Source organism: Patiria miniata, unplaced genomic scaffold (assembly GCF_015706575.1).
Source record: "Patiria miniata isolate m_02_andy unplaced genomic scaffold, ASM1570657v1 HiC_scaffold_7, whole genome shotgun sequence".
NCBI classification, from domain to species: Eukaryota; Metazoa; Echinodermata; class Asteroidea; order Valvatida; family Asterinidae; genus Patiria; species Patiria miniata.
The window spans coordinates 36,225,225-36,239,762 of NW_024037074.1; the positions used below are offsets into that span (position 1 = coordinate 36,225,225).

The 14,538-nt window shown below is 38.5% G+C and overlaps 1 protein-coding gene across 1 annotated transcript in view; it reads left to right on the top strand.

Annotated features, from left to right (window-relative positions):
• Window positions 1–14,538, top strand: part of LOC119746021 (zinc finger protein 608-like) — a 57,721-nt gene that overhangs the window by 14,739 nt on the left and 28,444 nt on the right. Inside the window, exon 2 of the mRNA XM_038222775.1 lies at window positions 5,499–5,600. The gene's annotated coding sequence lies outside the window, so the exon portion shown is untranslated. The remainder of the gene's footprint in view (window positions 1–5,498; window positions 5,601–14,538) is intronic.

Sequence of the window (14,538 nt, forward strand, 5' to 3'; positions counted from 1 at the left end):
TAGTTTTCATTCCAGAATGATAACACATTCCAACTCGTTTTTCTTTCCTCCATGCTCTGACACACATGTATGTACATGTACACCCATTAAATTTCTGATATCCCTATTTGCCTGTTCCGTCTACTTCACTTGCAACAAATTTATCTGCCATTGTACTTCACCCACAGATCGGAATTTAACCTCCTTCCTTTTTTTTCACTCAGGCAAGGACTTTTTTTAATAGTGTGTCACGGGGGCTGAACTAACAGACACACAAGAATGCGTTTGAATTCATTCCCTCGGATTACCCTCGCTGCACACTCGGTAAATAACCAGTCATATAGCGTGACCCTGTCAGATTTGTGCCGACCCCGGTGTCACGACAGTACTAGTAACCTGGGTTCTCCTCTCTGGTTTCCACGGGTGCATTTTGTCACTGTGTATATAATATATGCCTCGTCAGTCAGTGCAGACACATTTGTCATACTGGGCGTAAAGAGTGCATAATAAACGAGATAGGGAATTGGGTTTCTAAAGAAATTTTGCACTCTGCTGGAACTGGGGGGGGGGGGGGGGAATGGGAGGGACTTTTGGGGTTCATGGACTTTTGACAGGTCAGAATGATTTAGTTAAAGCCAGAATCCATCATGTGCAGCTATCCAAAAAGTAACTGGCGTAATTAATGTTGAAAAACATAGTTGGTTTGAAAGATAGTAAGGGGACTAAACTCCCTGTGAAATTATTCTTTCTGGCAAGCTGTCATTTTGAAGAAATCAACAAAAGAAGGCCTTTCCAACGGTGCGTCTTAAGAAGCACCTTTGGAAATTTCCGTTAGTAGTTCGTTTTTTTTATTCGGCGAAGCACGCACAAGCGTTGACATGATGCACACGCGTGCGCGGTTGCTATAATTTGTCGGATCAGTGCGCAACATCGCGTAGCTGCAATCGGCTCAGTGAGAACGTATCTCGGACGCTTAATTCTGTCCCAATTCAAAACATGATTCAGCAACTTTTGATTTCAAATCGAGATCCCAGAATGTTGTTTTTCTCGAAATATATATAGCTGAAGCTGAGCTGAAACTTCATCAGGTTAGTTGTTCAGCACCCTTCTTTAGATTGTGAGCACTTTTGGTGCTTCAAACGAACAAAATGCACAAATTACAAATGATGGACTATACCTTTAAATGAGTTGGTTCCTTTTGATAATTAGCGTATATTCAGGGGTTTGTATGTATAGTGGGGCCAAAGCACAGAAAGTTGAATTTTGCTTCATGAAAACAGGTTACCAGCCACAATGTGATAAATTGTACTTATTATTTATGACTGGTTAAAAGCAGGTTCCTGCTTAGCTCATACATTTTCCAGGCAATATTTTGAAAATGCAGTAGCTGACCTGAAACCAACAATACAATGCAACTTCTGTTTCCATAGCAGTGGATTGAAGCCTATATCAAAATGCATTTGACAATTTCAAATTTTTTTTTTTACATCTTGGCCTAAAATGCGTCAAGTAATCCGCTTAATTTCTCAAGACTATCGTTTTATATCTTTGTATTTGTGTGACATTTAAAAAAAAAAATGTATTCACTTTACTGTGGGATTAAATTTGATGCAGCCTTCTTTTTTTTGTATGAATGCCATGTAAGTTTCACAGTTTTGATGATGAGACTACCAGTATCATTGAAAAATCCTTGAAAATTAAACTCTACAGATGAGCAACATCACAAAATAAATTGATTAAACCTTACCTTGATAAGTATCATGTATTTACAATTTGTTGTTGTCATGTTATATGGTAGCCCTCTTTAAACTGCATTCGGTATCATGGCTGTACCAGTACTGTGATACATAATACATGCTGTCATACATAATACATGTACTGTCCTACATAAATGTATGCTATAAATACATGTACTTTCAAGCCTTGTACATGTGTTACCTTATGAGTGTAATAAGAAGCCTTAGCTTATTTGTAATGCACTAAACGTGCTTGAAAGGAGTAAATCCCTTTTTTTTGGTTTGATAAACAACAACTCATTATCCTTTGGCTTTCTTGTCTTTCCTCCGTTGCATCATGGGATCGCTGTAGTCCATGCTTCAATTGACTCACCCTCAAAAAAACGACCCTCAACAAAGAAAATCACACATAATAAACCACAATAACAGCACTCCAATATAAAAATCTATACACACAACAGGCCAGCTTTAGTCAGAACATTTACTGTATTGATCTGTGGAGCTCCCGCCTTTTTCATGTTGTGTTTAGCCTTCCTGTCTAGAATCTGGTAGGCCATCGAGAATTATAAAAAACCCGGCTCTGCCCAGCCAGGCATGCATTAATCTACCCCCAACACCCTGCTTGCAATCACTGATTACATCAGGCCTCCGAATATTTTCCCCCGATTTCAGCGGCAGGCCGGCGCATTACGCTGGCGTCCCGCGCTGCTATTTCTCTATTAATGCTCTCATGGCTCTAAAGCCATACTCTGCATGCCGTGCAGTGTCCTGTCTGTACCGGCCCGGGTTTATAAGGGGCAAAAAAATCCAGTGATTGATCGGGATAATATTCCCAATTATTATAGCCGTGGAGCTCGCTATTGGAAATCAAATCAAGAGAGTAATAAAACCGTGTGTCTCACCACACAGAGAGAGAGAGAGCAAGGACTTTGTGTGGTTATTCATGAATGGCAGCACCGTGTGGAAAGCACAGCATGAATGTGTGAAAATTCCGCATTGTGCAGTGTAAGCACATCTTAACAAAGAGAGAATTTGAGATATACAAATTTACGATCCTTATAACATACGCATGTTTCATCTCATCCTTATATTTGAAAAGAGTGAAGTTTAGATACAGACTGGAGTTACATGTGTATGTACATGGAAATACATGTGCACATGTACATGTATTCAGTTTTATTCCACAAATGAAATTGTACATAAACATTAATGACCGGCCCGTGTTTCAAAAAATCGCCCCAAAAAAACATTAGCGGGAGAAAAACACCACATTTTAGTACATACACTTGTTTGCTAAATCAGGTCATGCAGTAATAAGGTTCAATTTTAATGGTAGGTTTTATTGCTTCAGCTATTGATGTACATGTACGTGTGCCAGTTTCAGACGGATGAATATTATCAGGGTGGGGGACGGTTCTTCAATTATCGTGAAGGCTTAGCCATAATGGTGTCTGGCATATGACCCATGGACTGTACATGTGCTTGACCCGGGGACTAGATATCGGCATTGCACGACCAGAATTAATCCCACCGAGCATTAAAAACCATGCTGATAGGTTGGGGGATATGAATAAAATATCAAGGTGTTTCAGACAGTGTTTAATAGTGCTTCTGTAGACACTAATACATGTACATGTACTTTTTTTAATAGCTGTTGGATTAGTGCTGGTCTGACAAGTAGGAAGTCATTTCAGAACTTCATTTATATAATTTTAAGTTCTTCAGTTTTTTTAATTGATATTTTGCATAATTATGTACAAGGTTTTATTGGCAGTTCTTTCTACATGAACTGAACTTGTGAATATATACAAGTTGTTTTAAGTTAACCCTTGCTCTTTGTTATAATCTTCTTGTTTTTCTTGTTTCATGTTTGTTTATTTCCACACTATCAAAACAAAAATCACGAAATCATTTATTCAAAAATTACAAGATCATCTTAGGTCTATGTCTCCAAGTTTAATCTTTTCCCAATCATTTCCCATCAGCACCTAGGCTTTGACAAGTCCTAGGGATGTAGTTTCATTGTCCAATTTTGTTTTCAGTTGACTTTTCAGATGATCATGATATCTATCATCTCATGTGCCACAAAATCCATTCTTCCTCTTTACTTGTTACAACCAAATCATTTCCTGTGTGTTTTCTGCATGAACCGATACTTCCCTTGTTGTTTCAAACATACATGTAACACTGAGACTGCCCTGTTAAAGCTACAGTCCATCATTTGCAGCTATCCATAAAGTTACTGACGTAATACTTGTTGAGAAACATACTGGGTTGAAAAATAGTAAGGGAACTAGACTCCCTGTGAAATTATTCTTTCTGGCACGCTGTCATTAATGAAAGAAGGCCTTTCCAACGATGCGTCTAAACTCTAAAGAAGCATCGTTAGAAATTTCCGTTAGAAGTTCATTTTTTATTCGGCGAAGCGCGCGCAAGTGTTGACACGACGTACACCCGCCCGCGGTTGCTATAATTCAGCGCGTCACATCGTGTAGCTGCAATCGGCTCAGTGAGAACGTGTCTCGGATGCTGAAATCAGGCCAAATTCAAAACATGATTCAGCAACTTTTTATTTCAAATCCAGATCCTAGAATGTTGTTTTTCTTGAAATACACAGCTGAAGCTGAGCTGAAACTTCATCAGGTTAGTTGTTCAGCACCTTTTTCTAGATTTTGAGCACTTTTGTTGCTTCAAACGAACAAAATGCACAAATTACAAATGATACTGATAGACTGTACCTTTAAATATAATCCTACTTAGTGATCCCAACCTTCATATCAGCAGACATAAAAGTCACATTAACTACATTATATGTGCACAACACTGGCATGATTTCAAGCCACACATATTCATGCTGCATGTTAGCCTGTTTATTGTTACTCAAAGTCTGTGCTGTCTGGTGCACTACACAACAACAACAAAAGTCCTATACCACAACTTATTGTTGATTGCACAGAAAGGTGTCACATATCCCTACTTTGTGTGGACATCAAAGGCCATTATGCACATTGAGTAGTCTAGTAGTGAAAAAGAAAGAAAAGCACCCATCCTGTTTGGCTTTGCATGGGATCCTTTCCATTATAGCATAGTGCATTGCTGGCATGCAAGCACATGTGTATGCTTACACCCCTTGCAGAGCGCTCTAAGCGGCCTCCCTGATTGGCCAGTTGGCGATACAATGCTGGGTTCTGATTGGCTGCCTGGCTGGGTCTGGCTGTATGGCAAGTGTGTGTGCATTATTACCACAGCTCTCTCATAGCGGATTTTTTTTTCGTGTGATATGTGCAGCGTGTTTGCAGTAGGCATTGTGAGATAGGCTTTCTCCAGTCTGTCCACTGTGTATGTGTGTGCATGCATGGGACACATCCAAACCAAAGGATTATACAGTACACTGTGTACCGTGTACTGTACATGTACATGTACATGTACACACCATGTGCATGGGCTGAATTTTATTCGCATCATAATGTGTGGTGGAAATGTGTGAAGGGATTTTTTTTAATTTCCAACAGTGGAGTTACAAGCAACCAAACGGATACACTGAGAAAATCTGCCTGTGTTGCTACATGGAGTTACTATGCTGAGAATTTCTATTCACTGGGACAAATCCTACAGGAACCTCGGTAGAACAACGGGAATGACTTTTATCAACTCTTCACTTCAGTCCCGGCCAGGCTCATTGGAATATTATTACCCGGATTTTTACACCTCTGTGCAAGTCCCCAAACGTCACTGAGGATTTCTAGTTACTTTTTTTCCCCCTTTCCTTCCCCTCTTCTGTAGTTTGTTATTTTGATTGAGGGAGTGGAACATAATATACATACCGGAGTGTCGCGGCGTGTTAACGGAATAGCCTGCTAAATGAACCGATGACCTCTCCAACATGTGAGTATTATTGTTTTGGTGGGGAGCGGGGGCTAAAGCAGCATTTATGCCTTGAACTCTAAATCCATACGGGGCTCCGGGGGAGTTGTATACAGTACACTGAACAAAGAGGTTCACTTACTGGTTGGGGTTGTGTGCGGTGCGGGCAAGGGGGGAGGGCAAGCTGGGGCGTATTAGGGCTCCAAAAAAACGATTCGCAGTTGTTTTTTTGTTAGCCAGTGGAGTGTGTGTGTCTGAAAGGGGTTGTACATCTTTGTCTTTGTTCGTTCTTTTTTATTTAAATATGTGGCTGTAACTCCTCTGTCAGGCTCTTTGTATCTTGTGTTACGGACCGACTGCTTAATGCTATATATAGGAAGAATGGGGTTGTTAAAACACTAATTACCCGCATTATTTTCAAGACTTGCTGATGTGTGAGCGACTGACTGTTTGTTTTGACCATGGAGCCGTTTTGACTTGCATGTGTGGTTACTGTTTTTGTGTTCCCGCCGCCCAGTCTGCCTATTTACATTGCACATGTAAATGCATTGTGTGATATTGATTGCTTTTTTTTTTTTATGTTATCTATCTGTGATCATTGTGATTGTTCTTTGGCAACTGTGTGTGGTTGCTACGTGTCTTTGTCATGGAAGAGTGCTTTCCGATGATACACGCATTGAAATTTTTCATATTTTTTTTTCACTTTGGGTTAAAATACTTGCTTAAAATCCATTAATTCATTTTTTTTAAAGAGTTTAGTCCATATCAAGACATTCTTTGATTGAGTCTGAATTCTTTACTGACATTCACAGTGCATCCTGTCTTACACTAGTTGAGTTATTTTTGCATGAAGAATTTATTTAGAAGAAAATAAAATGTTCAAACAAATATCCTGTTGTCCACTTGTACATAAGAATAAAGCTCTTAAGCTTACTATGTAAAATTATTCAAAATGCAACATGCAAGGCAGCAACAAGTCTGTTCTTGTACTTTGACTTGAAAGAAAATAAGAGGAAAGAAATCAAATATGCACACACAGAAAATCAAACTGTTTTAAGAGTAATTGAGACACCGGAGGGAGTAAAACTATAAATAAAAAAAAAAATAAAAATTAAAAAAAAACTGAGGTTACATGCCAACAAGAAAATATATTTAAAGTATACAATCCTTGAATTAGAGTAAATATTTGAATTGAAGATTTCCACACAATAGAATCTTCTATGGCACAACTTCCCCCTGGATCATGCCCACAGGAAAATAAATACCCATTTGATGTCATTAATATCCTCGGCCCAATCATCACAACCCTTTGGAGTTTGGGGAAGCGCACATCCTTTCCCCAACAGATGGCCAACCACTTACTACTAGTACTAGGTTTGGAAACAGGGAAACAAAGTTAGAAAAGATTCCGGCAATCCGGCTACAGTTCTCAACTGAATCTTCATCGACCATTGTTCAGTTTATCTTCCAAGAAACACAAACACCACTCCTTAATGTCATCCGTTAAATCCAAAGGAGGAAATTAGATTGTGTTTTTAACACATCTGCTTGGAAAACAGTTGCATCACGTGCTAATCTCTTCAGTGTTTGAGGCCTTGCATTTTTATATTAACCATTGTGAAAATCCCAAGTGGTTATGTAAAGTCACTACAAATTTTATTGCGTCAGCAAAGCACTGAACACAACCCAAACAGGCAAACTTGAAATACATGTATACATGTTCAATAAATTGGAACCACAACTGTTGTACTCTCTTTATGAAGAACTGCGCATACAGATAGTGAAATACACACAAAAACCACTCAGACAATTTTGAGCTGACATCTTTAATTAGAAATCCTCTTCTAGTAGAAAATGTATTCAGACGAATACAGTTAATGGTGGGTTAATGTCCGATGTCGGCCATAATTTCATGATCCTTTGCATACAGCACTGTTCAAGCTAGTTGAAGCACTACCAGTACAATTTTCACATTTTCAGTTATAACACAAACGGACAGAGCCACCTCCAAAAAAAATCATCCTTTCAATATGTTCATATTTTCAGAAAAGTGCAGCTTTACAAAGCCAAGCAGTTTCAGATAAATTGCCTCCATTGTGTTTTCAATATTTGCAATTCATAAGCCCCTTTCTAAAGTCAACAAAGAAGTCATCCTTCTAGATCATTTCTGACTTTTTTTGGGGCAGAATTACAGTTACACTGCGTAGACTAAAGGTCACCTCAAACTGCCTTTGGGCAAACTACCTTTTTTTTTCTTTTCTTTTTTGAGGTCATATCCTGCCCCTGTTTATGATTCGCTGTACTCGGCCAATACCCAATGCATTTACACCCCCTTGGTATCCTGCTCCGACCCATGCATTAGCCAGTTTAATTTCATATTTTAACAGAATGCCCCACTTCAACTTGACCGCTCAGCTGTGAACATCCATCAATCAGTTGTCGTAAATATTTCTCGTAATCGGTTGAAGAGGGGATAGGGCCCAACAAAAAAATTACCAACACAATGGTGCAAATAAGTACTCAAACATATGGCAACTGCACTACATGTCATTGTGACACTTTTCGCCAGATACATGAACTGGTACAGTTTTGTTCTTGTAATAACCTTAACCACCCCAACCCTTCAAAAATCCAACTGCATGTTTTGCTTGATTCTGTTGGAGTGAGTACTGCACAAGTAAACTGAGGTACACCACATAATCAGAGTCCAACAGTTTGGGTGCATAGAGTTTACCATATGGTGTTGGATTTTGCAAGAGTGAGGAAGGTTCCTAGCTAGTAAATCACTCAAGGGGGTAAAGGATGATAGAGCCTTTTTTTCATAATAATGAATAAGAACATGCACACACACACACACATAAAAAAAACATAAGAAAACATAAGGACCATTCACAGACTCAGTGTAAACATGGTATAAATAACATGTCTTCTCTCTGTAGTCTAAACTCTTCTAAATCAACTCGGTGGCATTTTCTTTGTTGTTATAAAAAAAACACTACTTCATGAGGTAAATGTCACCCTTGTCTTGAGATGACTAGCGGTCTGTCCACACAGAGAAAAACGTCAACACCCCCCAATTAATTGGACTTGTGAGATCTCACTGGAGATGTCTGTGTTTGTGTGTGTATAATGTAATAGGGAGGGTCGGTAATTCATCAAGCGTGCCCTTTGTTGCTCCGTACATGGAACTCAATTAGTCCAGTTGATCTAGTTCATATCACACTGAACAGCAGGAGGAAGGACTCTTTATCACATAGAGCCAAAGAAGGAGAATTCATTTGTAATTCAGATACTTAATTACAAGCCAAGCTTCACATGTGTACATTGTGAGTGTGAGCGGTCGTACCGTGCCCCGTTTTTGTCACTTTTTTTTTTGCGAAGGACCTAGCAGTATTTAACCCAGGCCATCTCAAAATAAAGTAGTGGTTCTTGGTTTTATGTGGGGTCTAAAATGTACTTCATCCTGTTAAAATTCAAAGCCTTTTGATGTGTGTAAGGAGCCTACCAATAACCATTCTTGTTGCCTTTTTTATCCACAGCGCAAATATTTAAGTTCTTTGTATTAAAAATATTTCTTCTTTTTTTACAGAAAAAATTTGCAAAAGAGGAACGCTCCTGTTTTGATGATTTTTAGGTTAGGCATATCTTGCAAAATATAATGCTATATTATTTGGCGGCTCAATGTTAAATTAAAAAAAATTATAAATCATTCTTTTTCAACCCTTGTTCTTCAGTCATGTCTAAACAGCTGATAATTTAGCTTTTGTTACTGAAAACATCGAAATCAATGTTTCACAAGACATTGCAGGAAACAGTTACCAAAATACCAGCAAGTTTCACGTCTCAAATATGCCGCATATTGTTTGTTTTTTTTACACCAAATGTTGAAGGGCTTATAGGTTTTGACAATGGACTTTATATGCATTGAGGCATGGTTTATAGCGGGCAGTGGTTCTTTGATTTCCCGGATAAGCAAGTAAACCTTTTATGCATTCATTGTAAACAATTTTTTGTGGGCAAAGAACACTTTCGGAGTCTGAGATATATCTGCAAATGGCTAGAATAAAAGCCTATTGTGATTTGAAAGCGCATGATGTATCCACAGTGAAGCTACCCAATGTTCCCCAATACCGATGTTCCCCACTACCGATGTTCCCTGAAATCCGTAGGATTAGGGTTAGGGTAAGGGTTATAGGGTAGGGATTTCGGGGAACATCGTTAGGGTTAGGGTTATGGGGTAGGGATTTTGGGGAACATCGGTATTGGGGAACATAGGTATGCACCCCATTTGTACATGTACGTGATGATTATAACATCCACGCTGCATGGCACATGCACCTGGTCTGACCTCTGTGGTTTAAAGCTTGACAATAGTGTGAAGACAAACATCTCCAGTACAACAGTTTCCATTCTAACCATCTTCATTATCAGAGCTTTGGATCAATGACTCGTCCTGATGCTGAGTATAATTACTGGGTGGCAGCAACACAACCCAGCTGTGTAATCTCAGAATCCTGCACAGCCTTATAATCTCTTTATCACAGGATGAGCATTGTTCAATATAAAGTAGGGGTGGTTTTATTTTGGAGGAGACATTCAATGGTGGTAGGGGCTGATCAAGAGGGGGGGGGGGGCATGTATGTTTGTTGTGTGTATTTTTTTTTCATTTTACCCTTTTTTCCCTGTCACCTTGTACATGTAGATGCACTACTGGCTGGTATGTAGTTGACATTTTCAAAAGAGATTGTCTTGTGATTAAAACCAACGAACGATTTTTTTTTTAACTTTGGGTTGCTGCTAAGTATTAGAAAATGGTTCTTGTGAAAGGAAATATTGGTAACCAGCCAAAATATAATGCATTGTGTAATGCTTGTGGCTGGTTCCCAGCTTTTTTCGCCTAGCACATAAATTTGCTGAACACTTCCAACAAAGCAGGGGAAACAATTGCCTAAAATGTGTTTGTTATTGTTCAAAGCATCTTGGATTTTGTCTTACAAGGGGAATATTTTTTTTTCTTCAGTTTCCGTTGTGCTGAGGTTGGATTTAAGCATTATAGTTGGGCGTATAAGACACTTCCATTTTGAAAAATATGGTGAGTTTTATTTGAGGGTTCCTTGCAGTATTTGTAAGAGATGCTATCATCTCAAAATCACTTTCACTTCCAAAGTTCCAACTTCCTTTAACCAGTTAACGCCGGAAGACATGTAAACACGATCTGGCAATATATAATCGCAGCCCGGGCGGGTGACGGTTCAATCATCAAGCTTTCTCCCGAGTCTCCGGTGCTGGGATGTGTATACACGTCATTGGTTCCCATTGTTTTTGTACACACCATGTGTTGGACTTTAACTTGGCCATTGTACATGGCCTGTCGTAGCAAATATCGCTCCGTGGTGGGCCACGGAGTGTTACAAAATTTAAAGTAACGATAAGAAGTATCGCACAAATATTGTACAAATGACTCTAGAGAGTCAGTATTTGAAGCCTTCAACTTGATTTTCTATTCTGGCCGATATATGTTGTCTTTTTCAAAAATGGTATTTTTCGGCCGAAAATAATCCCGTTGTCCAGTCGTTAAAAGAAATCCTAGAATGCAACCTTCTTGGAAATGAGTTGAAAGTCTCCTCCTTTGTCTCCATCTCCTACTGCTGCCTAAATTGGGTGATGACCGCTTGAGTTTCCCCCTAACCAACAGTTCATCAGTTGGAGCCTCTCCAGGGGGTTTTATGTATCTTTACACTGCACACTGCGAACAATCAATGCGTGTGCGTGTGCCGGGTGCTGGATCAATTCAAGCCGGCTGGATTATCAAGCTTAACCACGGAGAAATAAGACATGGTTAAAACCTAATCTTTTCGCTGTCTCTCTCTTCCTTCGGAGAAGAATGTGTGGTGAAGAAAAGGAGATGGGTAGTTAATAGGTTTCTGACTCATCAGGGGGATTGTGGTAGGAAGAGTGGGAAGTAATCTGCAAAAATGTGTCTTGTGCAAGAAGTAAATCTGTTGGTGAAAGTCGTCAAAATGTGTTTTCAAGAATTTGCTTGGGCATCTAGTCCCCTGTTTGACAATTAGAATTATGGAAAATGTAGCATTTGAGTGGACAAAGAATGAACCAAACTCTAAAAAGTTTAATTTACGTGGACATGTACTGTAACATTGCCGGTATCGCTAATCGGTGTTTGATGCATGTACGTGTGTTGTATGTTAGTTAGTCAGTGATTTTAGGGAAAGTGATTAAGTGATTGGAGAAAAATTTAATTGATTATAGAATTGAAATATAGGTCAGTGCAAAGAACTTGTATCATTCAATATTTTGAAGTGAGCACAATCCTGATTTAAACTATGGAAAAATGCAGTTATAAGATTTTGTAAAAATTGAGTTTGTAAAAGAGGTTGTGAAGATGTGAATACCTACATTCTTAAATGTTTTTTTTTCTTTCGATCTACATGTAGTACGTTTTTCATTTTTATGATGATGAACTCTAACCCCCTTGAGTGATTTACTAGGATCCTTCCTCACTCTTGCAAAATCCAACACCACATAACTCACCCACACTGTTGGATTCTGATTATAAGCATAAACCATTTACTTTAGTGCAGACCTCACTCCAACAGATTCCAACAAAACTTGCAGTTGGATTTTGAAGAATTGGGGTGGCTAAGGTTAAGGACTGATTATAAATTTGTTGAATGAGAGAACAGCTCTCAAACCGCAGTGTTTCCTTGCTTTACTGCACTGACTCTGACAAAAAAATAGAGGGAGACACAAAAACCAGCGGGATATCGATAACGATCTTGATGCCCAGTTGATATGCGATCCCTCACACCATTGCCTGATGTCACCGGTGCCAGAGATGATTATCCAATGAGCACTCACTCAGACTCACACGGAACAGTAGTCAGCTGGGTATATCGGTCTGTTGGATTAGGGGGGGGGGGGGGAATATGCGCGGCAGAGCTCGTCTCTCGGTAACTGCCAACTACAGACACACGCTAATTGTCTAAAATTAGAGATGCCTGGTTAGATTAAGCAAGGCCCACAGATCCTTTGTGGAGAAATTGTAATAGTTAGAAATCCTTGACGAATTTGTTAAATTATTGTGTTTCTGAATTTGGTTTACTTTTTTTTACTTCTTTTTTTTAAATTCATGTTTAAAACACAATGATCATGGGTTACTTGAGTCAATTAAGTGTGGGGCCCATGAAATGGCTTTCACTACTAGAATATATGTACATGCATGTACATAGATGTAAAACATTATGTAAAGTAGGATTTTTTTTAAAGAACATGGAACAGCATTTAAGCCAAATAAACAAATTGGAAATAAAAGTAAAAGGGACAAAAATACTTTCACAGGTTCTGTAGAACCAGCTATTTTCTACTAAAATTGGATATTGAGCTTGTAAATTAATGTCAATATATATAGTAAAAAGGACCCAAAAGAAACAGCACTGTGTAAGTCAAATTAACGCAACTTCTTAACTCATGTTTTAAGCAGCATGAACCTACCACTAAGCATGAACATGTCAACTTCATGTAGAACAACATAAATATGGTAAAAACCCCACCTCACCCTCAAGAGATTCCTACACGCAACGGGGCGGTGAAATGTGCCTTAAAGCATACAACTCAGGCAATTTCCCAAAACTCGCTGTGTATTTTTGGCTTGAAAGGGTAAAGGTCCATTTGCTGTTCCACATCATTTAAGACGCCAAATTGCATATCACTTGAAATGCTAAAAAATGTCAGTTTTTCAGCACGTGTGTGATATTGCATTATGTTTTACATTTTGGGCTAGCCTAGAAAATACCTGGAATTATAGGAGAGAAATGAGGCAGAAAATTTCAACATGAGTTTCTTTTTAATGTTTTCTTTTGCTTGGGTGATCAATCTTTCGATATTGCAGTAGAGATTATTCTGTAGAGTGGAGTAATTAGTACAAGCAATAATACATTTTTGTAAACCGTATGGTTATGTTCAACTGAAAAAAATATTTTGTTTGCCATTAAAAAAGTCCTTTTTGTTTTGAAAATGGGTTAAGTACTAGCATGATGTACAGCCAAGCAAAAACAATCAACTCCTAAAATTTTGATTATAATTTCCCGGAATTTTTTTTTTTTATTTGACAGGATTTAATTCTAGATTTAATTCTAATTCTAGATTTAATTCTTCTCTTAATTTGGGATTTAATTCTAGAGTTTTAATAAAAGTCTTTTAAAATCTTGGGAAATCAAAATGTTTTATTTTTTTGGCCAAAAACTAGCCCAATAAACACAACTTTTTGTTCATCTGGCCACAATTGATTTCTAATACTAATTGATAAGTTGAGAATGGAATGATTAATAGCCCTCCAAAACCTGTCAAGGCTAGCCCAACAAACAAAACCTTTCATACATATGGCCACAGTAATTGATTGAGAAAAACATAACTCGCACCTCATGAAAAAAAAATCCCCTTGGAATTCAATCAGCCTTGCTATTTCCTCATCAGGTTGAATCGTCATTTAATTAACAGCTAAAAAACAAAAGACTGACTTAGAGCTTGAACAATTGGTATTCCTTCCATTTTGTAGTCTAGAGCGGCTAATCCATGTTTTTTGCCTTGTTGAGATCTTCGAGATCTTCGAGTTTTTCTAAGCTCGACGTCAAGGATACCCATGAATTATCCAATGGAAGTGCTGCAATGTGAGTGACCGTATTGTCAGCGCGCTGAAATAGTTGATTCACCATGAGATGACCTTTTTTGAATTATTCATGGCCTGACAGTTGACCTTTTCTGGAAACCAGTCTCTGTGAAATTGGCTCAACCAGGCAGCACAAGCAAGTAGTTGAAAACGCTTGTGAAAGATGTCCCGAGGATATTTACCAACGGCAATTCATTTTTCATGCATAGGAATTTGATCGTTTCATTTCACTACATGGGATCTTCATAACTCTGGAGCTATTTTGATGGTGTTGCT